The sequence below is a fragment of the Pelodiscus sinensis genome, chromosome 21 (assembly GCF_049634645.1).
Source record: "Pelodiscus sinensis isolate JC-2024 chromosome 21, ASM4963464v1, whole genome shotgun sequence".
NCBI lineage: Eukaryota > Metazoa > Chordata > Testudines > Trionychidae > Pelodiscus > Pelodiscus sinensis.
Window position 1 is genome coordinate 13,549,790 of NC_134731.1, and position 15,516 is coordinate 13,565,305.

A 15,516-nucleotide genomic window follows, 5' to 3' on the forward strand; every position below is an offset into this window, starting at 1 on the left:
TCCTGGCTTGGAGTGCCCGGAGTGCTCACACTGGGCACATCACAGCACTCGGCCATCAGACCGGTTGCACTTGCCGCAGGCTGCCATCTGGAGAGAGGGGGCAATTGGGGGGCTGCAGGAGAGCTTCCACCCCCAGAAGCCCGCAGAGCCAGCCCAGTCCTCCCCATCGGGGGCTCGTGCTCCATTCCTCCCTCACCTCCTTCCACTTACCCTTCCCTAGCCCCTTTTCTTGATGTACAAAATAAAGGACAATTGTGTTCAAAAATGGAATCTGTCTATATTGAACAAAACTGGGGGAGACTGGGAAAAGGAGGTGGGAGAGGGGAAGAGAGAAGCTGGGAGAGGGGAGGGCAACTACAATGATCAGGGGTTGGGAACAGGTCCCATATGAAGAGAGGCTAAAGAGACTGGGACTTTTCAGCTTAGAAAAGAGGAGATGGAGGGGGGACAGGATAGAGGTCTCTAAAAGCAGGAGTTGGGTGGAGAGGGTGCATACAGAAAAGTTCTTCATTGGTTCCCATAAAGAAGGACTAGAGGACACCAAAAGAAAGGAATGGGTAGCAGGCTTCAAACTAGTAACAGAAAGTTGTTCTTCACAAAGCAAAGAGTCAACCTGTGGAACTCCTTGCTGCAGGAGGCTGTGAAGGCTACAACTAGAACAGAGTTTAAACAGAAGTGAGATCAAGTGATGGAGGTTGGGTCCATGGAGTGCTATTAGCCAGGGGGTAGGAGTGGTGTCCCTGCCCAAGGTTTGTGGGAGGCTGGAGAGGGATGGCACAAGACAAATGGCTTGGTCACTGTCTTCGGTCCATCCCCTCCAAGGTCCCTAGGGTTGGCCGCTGTCGGCAGACAGGCTACTGGGCTAGATGGACCTTTGGTCTGACCCAGGACAGCCATTGTAAGCTCAGGGCTCAGGGTCGGGGGTCTCAGTGGACCCCCTTGATTTTCATGCACACCTGCTCCTGGGTGGCCAGGCTGGCAGCTCTCCTGCCCTAGACGGCCACTTTCCTGTGCCTAGTGCGGAGATCGGGGACGAGGTCCACGATGTCCGCACTAGCCCAGGCGGGTGCCCGCCTCTTGCGGTCCCGGGCAAGCTCCCGGGAGCCGCCAGCCTGGTCCCAGGAAGAGGGGGCATCGGGTGGCTGGCTCGAGCCATGCCAGGTGCAGGGTCTGCTGGCTGGGTTCTGGCAGGCTTGCACCTGGCACGGGCACCGTAGCCAGCCCGTGCCCCTTTAAGGGGTCCGGGGCTGGGAGGGGGGCAATAGAGTTTCCCTGGTGTTGGCCAGAGTGGCCACCAGGGAAACCTGGGGAGGGCTAGCCTCCCACTAGTTCGAATTAAGGGGCTAGGTAAAATGAGGATTACCTAGTTCGAACTAAGCGCTCCGCTAATTCGAATTAAGTTCGAACTAACGGAGCGCTAGTGTAGCACCTATGAAAGTTAGTTTGAACTAATGTCCGTTAGTTTGAACTAACTCTGTAGTGTAGACATACCCTAATATAGTAGAAATACTATTTGGCTTATGCCCATGCCACATATCTAAATAGTTAAATCCTGTAGAATAAAAATAAAAATCTTTCCAAAGGGTTTTTCAGCTCACCTATACAATTTTGTAAAACAGGCTGCTCTGGTTTGTTTACTTACTGTCTCCATAACCATGGAACCATGCAGCTCCCATTGGTTGCAAATGGCAAACTAGGGCCAATGGGAGCCATGAGGCTCTATGGCTGCAGAGCCGGTAAGTAAACAAACTGGAGCGGCCCATTAGCAGCTTTCTCAGAGTGAGCCCGTGGCCCACTTTGACAAGCACTGTATTAGAAAATTATAGCCCTGCTATGTTCTTCTATAGACTGGTTTAATGTCCCATCATGCTTTGCTTTTGAGAGGAAGTCAAAAAGGATCTTTCTTGAGGCTAGTGACATTGTGACTGGCTCTGCATTACCTTCATTCAGGCCCACAGTACACTGAAGGGCCCTGGGCACACGGGAATAAATTGGGGGTGCTGAAAACCACTTTAAGAGAGGCGTACACTTCCAGCCACATTGTAACTAGCATGTAACACAGGGCATGCCTTTTTCCATGATGATTGCTGCCACTTCACCTGGATTTCCATTTACTGTTTTTAGGTAGAATCATGCCAACGTGCAGCCACACTCTCTCTTTACCAGATTCAAATCTAACAGGCAAACAATAGTAATCATTAGAGGTTCATCAGTGGCATTATTGCCAACACTATAGTCACCATTCAGAATGTACAGCCACATTAGAGGACATATGCTGCCCACATGAAGTGTTTTAGCAGCACTGATTAAATTGCAAACACTGTGTTACGAGGAGGCAGAAGTGTCCTGAAATATGTATGTTAAGCCATTACCTGCACTTACAAATAACTGCTAGTACTAGTGAGGGACCTTGAGAGTCATCAAATCCAGTCCCCTGCCTTCCTTCCATATCTGGATCCAAATCCATAGTTAATAGATTTGGCCCTATCTCCAGTTCAAGTGAAAACCATGAACATTCATCCAACGTGAACCAATGTTTCTATATCAATGCTTCTGGTTGTGGCGGGGCCTAGAAGCATAAGTATTTGAAATCTCATGAGACAGCTTGGAAGATTTCCAGGGCAAGTTTTTTTCTAATGTCAAGTGGTTGAGATTATTTGGAGACAGCTCAGAGAATCATCTGGGTGTGAATCCGGTCCCCAGTAAAGTAAATGAGAGTTCTGTCATTATGTTCACTGGGGCCAAGATTTTATCTCTGGATTTTGGTGGGGTGTATCTGAACTGAACTTGTAGGCAGTTTTTCCAAACATATCTTCTGAGTTAACTTCCTGCACAAGTTAATATGCATTGAGTTCCAGGGAATATATTCTGCAGTTACACTACCTTAAACTAAAAATAATACCAAGCTGGTAAAATGATGACACCTTTAAACTGCCTACTTCATTTTATAAATATTTTAACATCCTGTGCTTTCCACTGAAATGTTTGAATATTATGGAATATCCATTTTAATATTCTCCTGGCTGATACTGAAACACAGACTTTTGTGGAAGTAGCAGCTCGCAGCATGATGTGACTACACAATTTTCATTTAATTGAGTATAAATGTTTAATTACATTAGGGATAGCCAGGAGAACCCCTTAGGTCTGTGAAGGCAGCCAAAGGCAATTTAGCACCTGGTTCATAATAAGGTATGAAATGGAACCAGACATCTGTGCATAATGAAATAGGCAAAACTAAGAATGTTCAATGTCCAATTCAGTCTAACTGATTATTGACTGAAGCTCAGGAAAGAGTGTAAAATGAAGTCTCTTCTTTTTGATGTCAGAAAATGGGAGATCCTTAAGTTTTGAGAATTTTCAGTTTGGGAAAGTTCAGCTTCTTTCTTTGGGTATGTCTACACTACCCCGCTAGTTCGAACTAGCGGGGTAATGTATGCATACCGCACTTGCTAATGAAGCCCGGGATTTGAATTTCCCGGGCTTCATTAGCATAAGCGGGGAGCCGCCATTTTTAAATCCCCGCTGCTTCGAACCCCGTGTAGCGCGGCTACACGGGGCTCGAACTAGGTAGTTCGGACTAGGTTTCACGAGGAGTACCGGTAGTTCGGAATAGGACCCTAGTCCGAACTACCTAGTTCGAGCCCCGTGTAGCCGCGCTACACGGGGTTCGAAGCAGCGGGGATTTAAAAATGGCGGCTCCCCGCTTATGCTAATGAAGCCCGGGAAATTCAAATCCCGGGCTTCATTAGCAAGTGCGGTATGCATACATTACCCCGCTAGTTCGAACTAGCGGGGTAGTGTAGACATACCCCCACTTCCTTTCTTTCTTTTGAAATTCAAACTTTCTTCTGTAAAATTTATAGAAAATTTGTTGCCAAAGTCTTACAGTCTCTCAGAAAGATCAAATGTAACGGACTCATGCAGAACAAACACGAACTGCATCTGATAATAGGTTGGCTAACAAACCCTATCATCAGGGGTTGTTAATAACCACTTTCACAACACCACAAAGGACAAAGGAAGATTGCCAGCATAGAACACAGAACTGGCAATGGAATATAGAACCTGTTGTCCCTAAAATAACTGTTCTGAATCAACCAAATGGCCGATCCTGATCTTGATCGTACTCACACCAGTGTAAATCTGTCGGTTTCATTGGGGTTGCATCTGATTTACACGGAAGCAAGGTGAAAAATCTTTCACCGACTATCCATCCATCACCACTGTGCAGAAATATCCAAGGGTAGGGACTGAATGACTCATGCAACACAAGAGGCATCCTCTTCACAGCAGGGTTGAGGCATTGCCACTGTTTTCAAAGCCCTTCTTGCCCTGGGAAGACCAGCTGGTCTGGAGGAGTCAGGAATCCAGGATTCCACTGAGGTTCTGTCACTGAACAGCTATATGCATTTGCTGTATCGGCACCATGTGGATAATAATGCTCCCGACACACATGAAGCCCTCTTAAGGTGCATCTGCACAGTGGGGCTTAACTCAAAATTATCTACTCAAATTGAGCAACATCAATTGCGTAATTGGGAGCATCAACACAGCACTTATTTCAAAACAAAGAGCACTCTTCCTCCAACTTCCCTTACTCCTTGTACAATGAGGGTTACAGGAGTCACAGTAAGAAGCCCTCCAGTTTGACATTTCAACATTATTTCAAAGTAAGTACCTGCTGTGTAGATGCAGACTAAGTTATTTTGAAATAATATTACTGTGTAGATGTACCCTCAGACTTAGAGATAAATACTAAGTATAGTTATTTATTATTATTTTCAATCTTCCTGGCTCCAACAATGATACCTTTCAGTTGCAATAAATTTGCATTAAGAGAAAGACAATCCAATAGCTTTTTTCAGGCATTATATTCCTGGTGGTGGTGGGAAGAAAGCCTAAATGAATGTGTCTGCTTCACAGCTGGAGGGATAGTACAGGTTGAACCTCTTTATTCTGGCACCTTCGGGACCTGACTGGTACCAGACCAGAGAATTTACTGAATCACAGGAGGTCAATATTGTACTCAGTGGGTCTCTTTATTTTTGTTTCACTAAAGCGAATAAATGGAACAATGCTTGCAATGCTTCTTAATAATGTATGGCTGTACTGATACTCTCTATAGAACCCTACACCTAGCCAAAGCTTATCAGCTTTCTTCACAAGAAAGTGTTAATGTTTTCATACAATTTTACTGTATCAGCACAAGGAAAAAAAGTAGATAAAGTCATAAAAACATACTTACACTTAGCAGCATTTCTAGCACTTCCACTGCTTGTTGGGCTCTTAGAAGATATTTAGGGGTAAATTAAAGCTACATAACACAGAGATCACTGAGATCCAGGACTGGTGTCTGTAAACAAACTTTAGGGGGCTGCGAAAAACTTGGCCACACTCACAATAAGCAGACAACCAGCTAGCTAATATCACGGCAGGCCATGGATGTTGCCAGACCAGAGAGTGCCGGATTAGAGAGGTTCAACCTGTAGCCATCTAAGTATTCCTGTGCTGTTAGATGTCCTAGGACTCTAGAAACTCTACCATGTCCATCTTTTTCTATACCAATCTAAGAGCAAAAATTCATCAAAAAAAACCATAGGCAATGAGCCCACCTTTTTACCTATATTCAACCCTTTCTACTGAGAACCTCTGTGGATTTCTGCAGCAATTCAAAACTCTAAATATTACAATAGGCCTTTCTGGGTGATCAGTATTGGTGAATTTTAATGGTCCATGGCTTCTTAGGGCAATTGTCACTTATTATAGACACAAACCGTGGTACTATTGGCGTCAATGGGAAAGCTCCAAATGAGTTCAGGATTTGTCCCTTATTGAAGTCAAAGGGGATCATTCCTGTCTCTTTAATAGAAGGTCTTTAGTAAACCAGGAGTTAAATCCTGAATTCACTTTTGAATAGACTCCCAAAGTTCTAATTGATAACATGCAGATAGGAAGAGCCTAGCAATTATGAGACAATTCCTTCCTAGAGCCTGGCATGCTTTCTCTCAGATTACAGAAATACCTGCTGAATGAATAATTTAGATTTCTCATTTTATGTTAAATATGAACTCCACAGACAAATTAACTTTAGTGACCACGTGCTCATGTGGCCTACGTTTCTAAAGCAGCACTTATAACAGACAGCTCCACTCCATTTACCCTGCCATTTACTCTACCATTCAGCCAGCTGGAGGATTCGAGGGTCCAATACATTGCTCCATTCCAATGCAATGATGCTAATGGAACTAGGGCATTATGAATCAGCCTTCAGTCTGCATTCTTCAAGCAAATAATTGGCTTGTGTGCACAAAGTGACGACTCATTTGCAATAGCCCCACTTCTGCCAGCTGTATAAACTCACCCAGAGCATAGTTTGTCTCCCTTTCATTTTTACCAGAGTTAGGGTCTAATTGCCTATCTTAGGCAGCCATTTACCATTGTGAAGGGTAAGGATAAAGTAAGTAAGAGCTACCTCATTTGGTAGCCTTTCCTACCCATTTTCCACACGAGAAAATGACAAGGTGAAGGGCGATGTAGAGTCAGTCCACCAAGGGGGAAACAGTAGTGCCTCATGGACTGAACTGGGAAAACAGTTCCATTGAAAGTTCTGCCACTGATCTACTTGGTGACCTTGGGCAAGTCACTTCACTGCTCTATGCCTCAGTTTCCTCTTCTATAAAATGGGGATACGGATGCTGATCTCGCTTTGAGATCTACGGATGAAAAGTGCTAGCTATTATTTTGATTAAAGGTCAACTTCTTTAAGAGCTTCTCTCTGCCTAAGTGATGTTTGTTCACACCAGATAACCACATTAGCATAGATGACGAAGGCAACAGCAGCAATCTTTTTGTTAGTCATAATTAGCCTAGCAGGCAAATGGCAAGAAGATTGGCTAACCTGAAAGGGCTATGCACACCAGAGTTCAATCCCCTGCCAAAGAGAATGCCTCTCCAGCTTCTGCATACATACAGCTTCATTAAGGGAAGCAGCTGGCAATAGCGTTTACACAGCAAGCTTTCAAACCGGAGTTTATCGGAAAGAGTAAACATTTTTAAAGTAAAAAAAAAAAAAATTAACCAATTCCAGCCCATGCAGGTTTATAGCAGGCTTCTCTATTTATAGTGTAATAGTGTAGGTCAGTAGAGTCTAATCCTATGAAAGAGTAGGGTCAGTAGCTGCTGGACCTTGCAAAATATAGGTACATGCAGTAACACAGGTTGCTTGTTTTAGTCTAATAGAGCAAAGCAGCAATAATCCAGATGTCAGATTTGAACCTTGTTCCATTCAATGTTTTTTTTTTTCATTTAAATACATGATGCCATATGCAGGGAAAGTATCCAGTATTGCCTGTAAGCTGTACACTTGTGTGTTCACTTAGGAGAGATTCCAATGCCATCCAGCTGATTAGCAGAAGGCCCACAACTAGGCTTTTTTCCTACATTCACAAGCGCCTCAGTGCGCATACAAATTATTCCACACGTGGATGTAAAAGTTTAGCGGGAACATTGAAGGGACCCTGATCCTGCATTGTTCGGTGAGACAGCTGATAATAAACTTGCCACATTGATATGAGTGTTTGGTCCTCAGTAATCTGCACATTCTGTTTGTTTGCTTCCTTCCCTCCCCCTCAAAAAAAGATTTCCAATCTTAGCATAACAAATAAAGAGAAGGGAAATACTGGAAGGTGCAGTCAGTTGCCAGACACTGCTCTGCCTAACTATAATAGGCTGGTTACAGTCAAAGTTCTGTTAATCATGAAAAGGTTCAGAGAAGGGCAACTAAAATGATTAGATGTTTGGAACAGGTCCCATATGAGGCAAGATTAAAGAGACTAGGACTTTTCAGTTTGGAAAACAGAAGACTAAGGAGGGATATGATAGAGGTCTATAAAATCATGAGTGTTGTAGAGAAAGTGAATAAGGAAAAGTTATTTACTTATTCCCATAATATAAGAACTAGGGGCCACCAAATGAAATTAATGGGCAGCAGGTTTACAACAAATAAAAGGAAGTTCTTCTTCACACAGAGCACAGTCAACCTGTGGAACTCCTTGCCTGAGGAGGTTATGAAGGCTAAGACTATAACAAGGTTTAAAAGAGAACTAGATAAATTCATGGAGGTTAAGTCCATTAATGGCTATTACCCAGGATGGGTAAAGAATGGTGTCCCTAGCCTCTGTCAGGGGCTGGAGATGGATGGCAGGAGAGATGTCACTTGATCATTTCTCCTGTTCGGTTCACTCCCTCTGGGGCACCTGGCATTGGCCACTGTCGACAGACAGGATACTGGGCTGGATGGACCTTTGGTCTGACCCAGTATGGCGATTCTTATGTTCTTATGCAGTCTTGGGCTAACTTAGATCTGTTGGGAGTGTCTGGCTGAATCTGTTGCTCTTGCACATGGTGTTTTAAAATCTCAGGGTCAGATCCTCAATGGATGTACATTGTCATTAACTTCACTAGAGTTCCACACTGCTATACACCAGCTGAGAGACCTGATGACTGGTAAAGTTAGTTCTAGTAGTGGGATTGTTTGCTTCTCAGCCTCTTTGATAGCTTCTTTTCTCTAGTTGCTCAAACCATGATTAATTTAAGAAGAGTCATGCCATACCCTCTCCTTTTGACAATAGGTCACCAGTTATTCATGAACATTTCAGAAGCATTGGGAACACCAGATTTTTCTCAGAAAACCAAAGTTTTCTGTTAAAAGCATTTTCAGAAAAGCGCGTCTAGACTGGCACGGACGCTTTTCCGTAAAAGCACTTTTTGTGGAAAAGCGTCTGTGGCCAATCTAGATGCGCTTTTGCGCAAAAAAGCCCCGATCGCCATTTTCGCGATCGGGGCTTTTTTGCAGAAAACAAATCTCAGCTGTCTACACTGGCCCTTTTGCACAAAAGTTTTGCGCAAAAGGGACTTTTGCCCGAACGGGAGCAGCATAATATTTCCGCAAAAAGCAGTGATTTCTTACAGTAGGAAGTCAGTGCTTTTGTGGAAATTCAAGCGGCCAGTGTAGACAGCTGGCAAGTTTTTCCGGAAAAGCGGCTAATTTTCCAGAAAAACTGACCAGTCTAGACACAGCCCTTATGATTTGCTACTTCTTCCCCCATTGTATTTTTGGCTTTTGATAGTACTTCATTAATAAGCTACAGAGCTAACCACCGACCTTCTGTTCATCTCCTAGCATATTTCTCCCTCCCCTCGACATTATGTTTTGTCATAGGTATGCCTCCAAATAGATGGACAACCAGCAATTTGGTCTTTTAGCTCCAGCCACTAATCTTTCTGATCAATGAAAATAATGGAAGAGTTGATCTTCTTCATCCAGTCTCCAAAGATACAGAGAAAACTAAATAAGGTTAACCCATATATCTGAAACCACAAAAAAAATCAAGTTTTGGGACAAGGCTGGGGTGGGGGGAGGTTGTCCTTATTTCATCAGAATTGGTTTTACAACTCACTACATCTTCCAAAGGCAATGGGGAGGTGTAAATTCTCTTGTAATTAGAAATTTCTAGTTCAAAGGAGGTGTTCAAAATACAGTACCTATTTAGTGGATGTTGTTAAATATGGAGTATATAGCACAACACAAAATCTCGCATAAGCACCCAAGGAGACTGGCATTTCTATCCATCAATCTATAAACACACACAAACAGACAAAAAAACAAATTCATTGGGCACAATGAAGCATTCATGTGACTTTATCAGCACATAGAATGCTTTTCTTTCTAGTGTTCCTTTGACGTCAATGAATCCAAGTAGGTTAATCTCATGGGAAGGGTTCATTATCTTATTTACAGTATTAATTATAATCAGCACTTTCCAGATAGAGCTAGCTGCAGCTATGTAAAAACAATTTGCTGGGGTTTGAAAAGGTTGAGGGGGTGTTATATTAGCAAATCATATCTGTGCTTTGAAAAATGGATGGAATTACTAATCAGAGCGCTGTAATCCAAAATCAGTGGCAGAGGGAAAAGAGGGGGAAATTAAAAAATTAACAAGCTGTTACAACAAGACCTCCTGGGAAACTTATACATTTCAAAAATGGAACTAATGATGTTTTCCTGTCATGTGAAAATATGAGTCACAGTTTAGGCTCCTAGCAGATAAACAGATTTAGTGAATTGCAGTAACACATTTCCATTTCCCATCTCTTTCAACACTGCCAACAAGTCACATCTCTCAACCCCCTCCTTTTCGAGTAGCTGAATATGCTGTCTGTCCTCCTCTTCACTCTTACAATGAGTTAAGAGAGGGGGTTTTGTTGTTGGTGGTGTTAAGTCAGGTGGGAACCGGTTGAAATAAGTTAGGGTATGTCTACACTAGCTCATTAATTTGAGTTAGGTAGGCAAATCAGGCAACCAGAGTTGCAAATGAAGCCTGGGATTTAAATATTCCAGGCTTTATTTGCATGTTCCTGTCCAGCCGCCATTTTTAAATCCCCCTTAGTTCGAACGAACTGCCCGCGGCTACACGCAGCAGTTTAAAGTTTATCCGAATTAAGTCCTTAGTTCGGATTAACTGTTACTTCTCGTGGCATTACTCAAATTAACGAGCTAGTGTAGCCGCAGGCAGTTCATTCGAACTAAGGGGGATTTAAAAATGGCGGCTGGACGGGAACATGCAAATAAAGCCCGGGATATTTAAATCCCGGGCTTCATTTGCAACTGTGGTTGCCTGATTTGCCCACCTAGCTCGAATTATCATGCTAGTGTAGACATACCCTTACTTTTAAACTGAAACGACAGTGTTCATCCACGTTTGCACCACTTTAAATCAGTATAAAAAAACAACTAAGGCCACATCTCCCAGACAAAGTTTATTGGCATTTCTATGTTGGTCAGGCATGGTTGAAAAACAACAACAAAAGCCATATGTCAACCAACCAAGTTATCGTAGCAAAAAAAACCCCCAAAACACTAAAAAACTAAAACAGAATAGACACAATGATGCTGACAGTGGCATACCTAATGTTGTTCAGAGACTTTGTGTTACTATACTACCAAAAATTCATTGTTGATATCAGCTGCCTCTACAAAAGTAGTCTTTGGCAGTGGAGCTATCATGGTATAGGCATAGAGGCAAAATGTTTGTAGTGTAGGTGGGCAAGGCGTAAATTAAACCAGTGCAACTTTCCCATGTAGACAAGAGCTTAGGCTATGTCTGCACTGCATCCCTCTTGTTCAAAAGCATATGCAAATGAAGCATGGATTAGCATATTGCCACACTTCATTTACATAATTAATTAGGGGGTGTTGTTGCACAAGAGGTTTTTGTGCAAAAATGAGCCGTCTAAACAGCTCCTTTTGTGTGCAAAACACCCTCTTGTGAAAGAGCCGTTCTTCCTCATTTTCTCAGGAAGAATGGCTCTTGTGCTAGAAGGTATTTTTGTGCAAAAAGGAGCCATGTAGACGGTTCCTTTTTGCGCAAAAGCCTCTTGCACAAAAATGGCCCCTCATTAATTATGCAAATGAAGCATGACAATATGCTGATCTGCACTTCATTTGCATAGGCTTTTGTGCAAGAGGGATGCTGTGCAGATGTAGCCTTAGAGAAAGGGATGAGCTGCAACATCTGAGTTTGGATCTAACCTTTCTCACAGTTTCAGGGAGGACACATCTTATGTTTATAGTTGGGGGTCAGCCACATATTTAAAATCTGATCAAGATATGAACTTTCCCTGAAGTTCAGTTATTAAGGCCAGGTCTACACTACTGGAGAAAGGTGACCTCTATGCAACTCCTGCTATGAGAATAGCATAGCTGTAGTCGATGAATTTCTGCGGTATTCTCACTGTGGGAGGTGGACAGATGAAACTCTCCTGTTGACTTCTCTTACTTCTTGCTGAGCACCCTTCAATGTCTTTGACTTTAGTAGGCATTGTCATGATCAAGAGGGATGGCTATCAGCCTGGGGATTAGGGGGTTAACTATGTCCCTATACCTAACCAGATAGCCGGCAGCCAATAAAAATGAAGGTAGGAATTTCAAACTGGGACAAAGGAAAAACTCTTCACTATCTGTAAGTAGGGTTAAGTTTAGATAAATCCGTTTTATTGTTTTATGGTTTGGGAATGGGAATCTGATGTCTGTGCATTTAAAAATGGGTTTTCCTCTCCTTTTTAACTAGGTTTTTGGCCCATGGGGGTCCCCCAGGAGTATATTAATTGGTGACTTTTTCCATCTAGTCATTATGCTTGTAACAGGAGTATTGTGGTGATAATAAAAGTTCTCTCTCTTTTTTATTAACCTGGTATTGGTTAATTTTTTTGTGTCCTGGTTTTACTTTGGGCTGAGATTTCCCAAATGATCTTTTCCCTGGTTTTCTTACCATGACTTGGGTGGTGGCAGCGGATTTTTATCCCAAAATCTAGGTTTTTAAGATTTTGGGGGAAAGTTTTATACCAAAGCCTGGAAAGATAAGGTTTTGGGGTACTTTTGCGGGCCCCCACTTCTGCATTCATCGTGCCAGACTGGGGATTATCCACTGCCACTACCCAAGTAATGGTAAGAAAACCCGACTTACAGATAGTGAAGAGTTTTTTCTTGGAAAGAGACATGTCTGTCTCCCTCAGTATCTGGAGAGAACTGCACAGGGACAAAGGAGGGAAAAACCAAAAATTCCTTAGTCCCAGTTTGAAATTCCTCCCTGCATTTCTATTGGCTGCCAGCTACCTGGTTATGTATAGGGACATAGTTAACACCCTAGTCCCCAAGCTGCTGGCCATCCCTCATGATCATGACAAACAATAGTAAATATCTTGCAAGAGTGAACCCATGGGGAGGGATTAAACATGTCCAACAAACTGAGCCAAGTCCATTGACTTCAAAATAATTTAGATCAGGAATGAGGTGGGACACTTTTGGGATGTTATTTTCTTCTTTTTCAGGAGGCTTTGTCCTTCTTTCAAAAAAATTTCAGATTCCAGGTAACAAAATAAATGGCCTTCTCTGCCTATAGCCACTTCATATGTGCTTCATAGCCACAGACAGTGGAGCAGATACCCACACAGAGCTTCCCTCCACCCCAGCCTGGTGGCGAGAAAGGGCACAGGATAGGCTCCTGTATTGCCAACAGGGAAAAGAAGCAACAAACTCTGTCCAAAATCTCCCTGCAGGAGGGGCTGAGTGCCAGTCCTGTTCAGCCCCCTCCTGCCTGGTGGATACTGGCTTGTGGATCCCTGACCCTGGGTCCTTGTTGCTCTTACCCCCAATCCTTGCTGCCCTTTACCCCCAATCCCTGCTTTCATACTGCCTGCCTCTTCCCTATAAGACTCTGCCCCCTCCTCACTCATATGTGCTCCATCCACCTTCCCCTCCAGATGGTTTGCTGTATAGATGCAAGTAAAATCCAGAACATGAATTGTGGATCGGTCAGCCTGGCGGATGAGGATCAGATGCAGATCCACATTTTTGTAGTGTCCTATAGATCATCAAAAGAGCCAACCACCACATGGGCGCTGAGCACCTTTTACAAATCTGACCTTTATTTAGATGCCTGATTGGGAGGAGAGTTTTTTTGCATACCCAGCCCTCACTGTGGTCAGGGAGTTCTTTTGAAATCTGACCCCAGGTCAGACCAAGTGTAAAGACAAATACATTTTTCCTTGACTAGTAGTGCATCCAAATAGACTTCCAAGAACAATTGCTATACATGCATCAAGTTGGATCCTTGATTGTGACCAAGATGATAGACATCACACTAGTCCTCTCTACAGGGATAAATTTCCCTACGTGTGTGTGACAATATGACTCAAAACTAAAAGGCTAAGTATGGGACAACAATGCTGGAAACAATAGACAGCACTGTAAAGAGGTCTAGGGGGGGATTTCAGAGCAGTAACAATTAATATTCTGAAGTAACCTCATTATCTCTAGCCTTATTCTGGCCTGCATATTTATACCTGCCTATGGAAATTTCCACTACATGCATCTGACAAAGTGGGTCTTTGCCCACGAAAACTTATGCTCCAATACATCTGTTAGTCTATAAAGTGCCACAGGACTCCTTGTCACTTTTGCAGATCCAGACTAACACAGCTACCCCTCTGATAATTAATATTCTCAATATGAATCATACTTTCTTGAAGCACACATATATATATAAACAGTAGGGGAATTAATGGACTAACCTTACTAGGAAGATTCCTCCTTCCTTGCTGCAATCTAAACAAATATGTGAAATAACAAGTTTCTTTAATGAAGGAAGGATTTTGATAGGAGGTGTGTTTGTAGGTGGCTTCTGCTTGTATTTTCTAATTGCAATGAAGGTTTTGGGGGGGGGGTTCTCAAAGAAAAATAGGTGATATTAAGATACACTTGGCTCTAGACAATTATTAAAAAAACAACAATAGGTCACTTTAGGCTTAAAAAAATTGGTCCAAATGACATGTACCATAAAAAGTAATCAAAATACTGCAGCCACTTCAGTTCCTAATTAGTTAATCTATACTAATATGATTTATTCATTGATACAATTAGTATCTCTGATTATTGTTATTTATGGGTCTGATTCACTTCCCATTGAAATCAATGCTAGTCTTCCCATTAACTTTTCTGGCTCCCAGAGGATGTGGCCAACTTTCACAGTTCTATTACAAGTCTTGTGATATTTGGTGGTTTTCTTAAAGCCTCGTCTCCTGGAGTTATGTGAATACATCAAAAGCTCAGAAAAAGAAATATTTTAGCACTAATTGTTATAAAGAAAAGCGTGAAAATATGAACTCTAAAGGATCAAAATCCAGGAAGCAAATATAAAAGGGAAACATTTATTATTTTTAAAATCTCATGCTTTTTTTAAAGGAATTTCACTATTTGAAGCCGACCCTTGGGAATGCTCAGGGTTCACACTCTGGACTCATCCCTTTATGAATTCATTACTATAGACCCAAATAATTAATTTCATTTGCAATGGGAAAGAAGCTGGATCATGAATGGCCATGGAAGGATGGAGCGGTGTCTCTCTGGTATCACCCTTCTTTCTTTTGACTCTGGGGAAGTTACTCATTGGAGTCTCCATGTAGGCTGGGATCAAGCACTGGGGAGGGTTTGAACCCCAGGACCCATCCATCTTAGGTCCTGACTGTGGTATCACTGTGGTATCTGAGCGCTTTACAGTCTTTAATGTATTGAGTCTCAGGGCTTGTCTTCACTTCACAGTGGATCAATGCTGTAGCAATTGACCCACTGGTGGTCGATTTGTCATGTGTGCTTAAATGAGATAAATTGACCTCTAAGCACTCTCTTATAGACACCAGTACTCCACCAAGATGAGAAGAGTGGCTAGAGTTGACAGAAGAGTAGCATCCGCTGACCTTATTGCATGGACGATACTGTGGTATGTTGACTTCAGCCATGTTATTCACGTAGCTGCAGTTGCATAGATTGGTTCGATGAGGGGGACTTATATTTCCTCCTGGAGGGAGGGCAGTGTAATTCTCCCCATTTTACAGTGGGGAACTGAGGCAGAGAAGTGTGTGACTTGCTTGAGGTCACGCAGGATGTCGGTGAAGAAG

At 42.8% G+C, this 15,516-nt stretch overlaps 1 long non-coding RNA gene across 2 annotated transcripts in view; it reads left to right on the forward strand.

Moving 5' to 3' along the window:
• The first annotated feature begins 4,602 nt into the window (after positions 1-4,602).
• Positions 4,603-15,516, forward strand: part of LOC142819265 (uncharacterized) — a 56,730-nt gene continuing 45,816 nt past the window's right edge. For both annotated transcript variants that reach the window (XR_012897092.1, XR_012897091.1), the window contains exons 1-2: positions 4,603-4,673; positions 15,252-15,338. This is a non-coding gene — a long non-coding RNA (uncharacterized LOC142819265). The remainder of the gene's footprint in view (positions 4,674-15,251; positions 15,339-15,516) is intronic.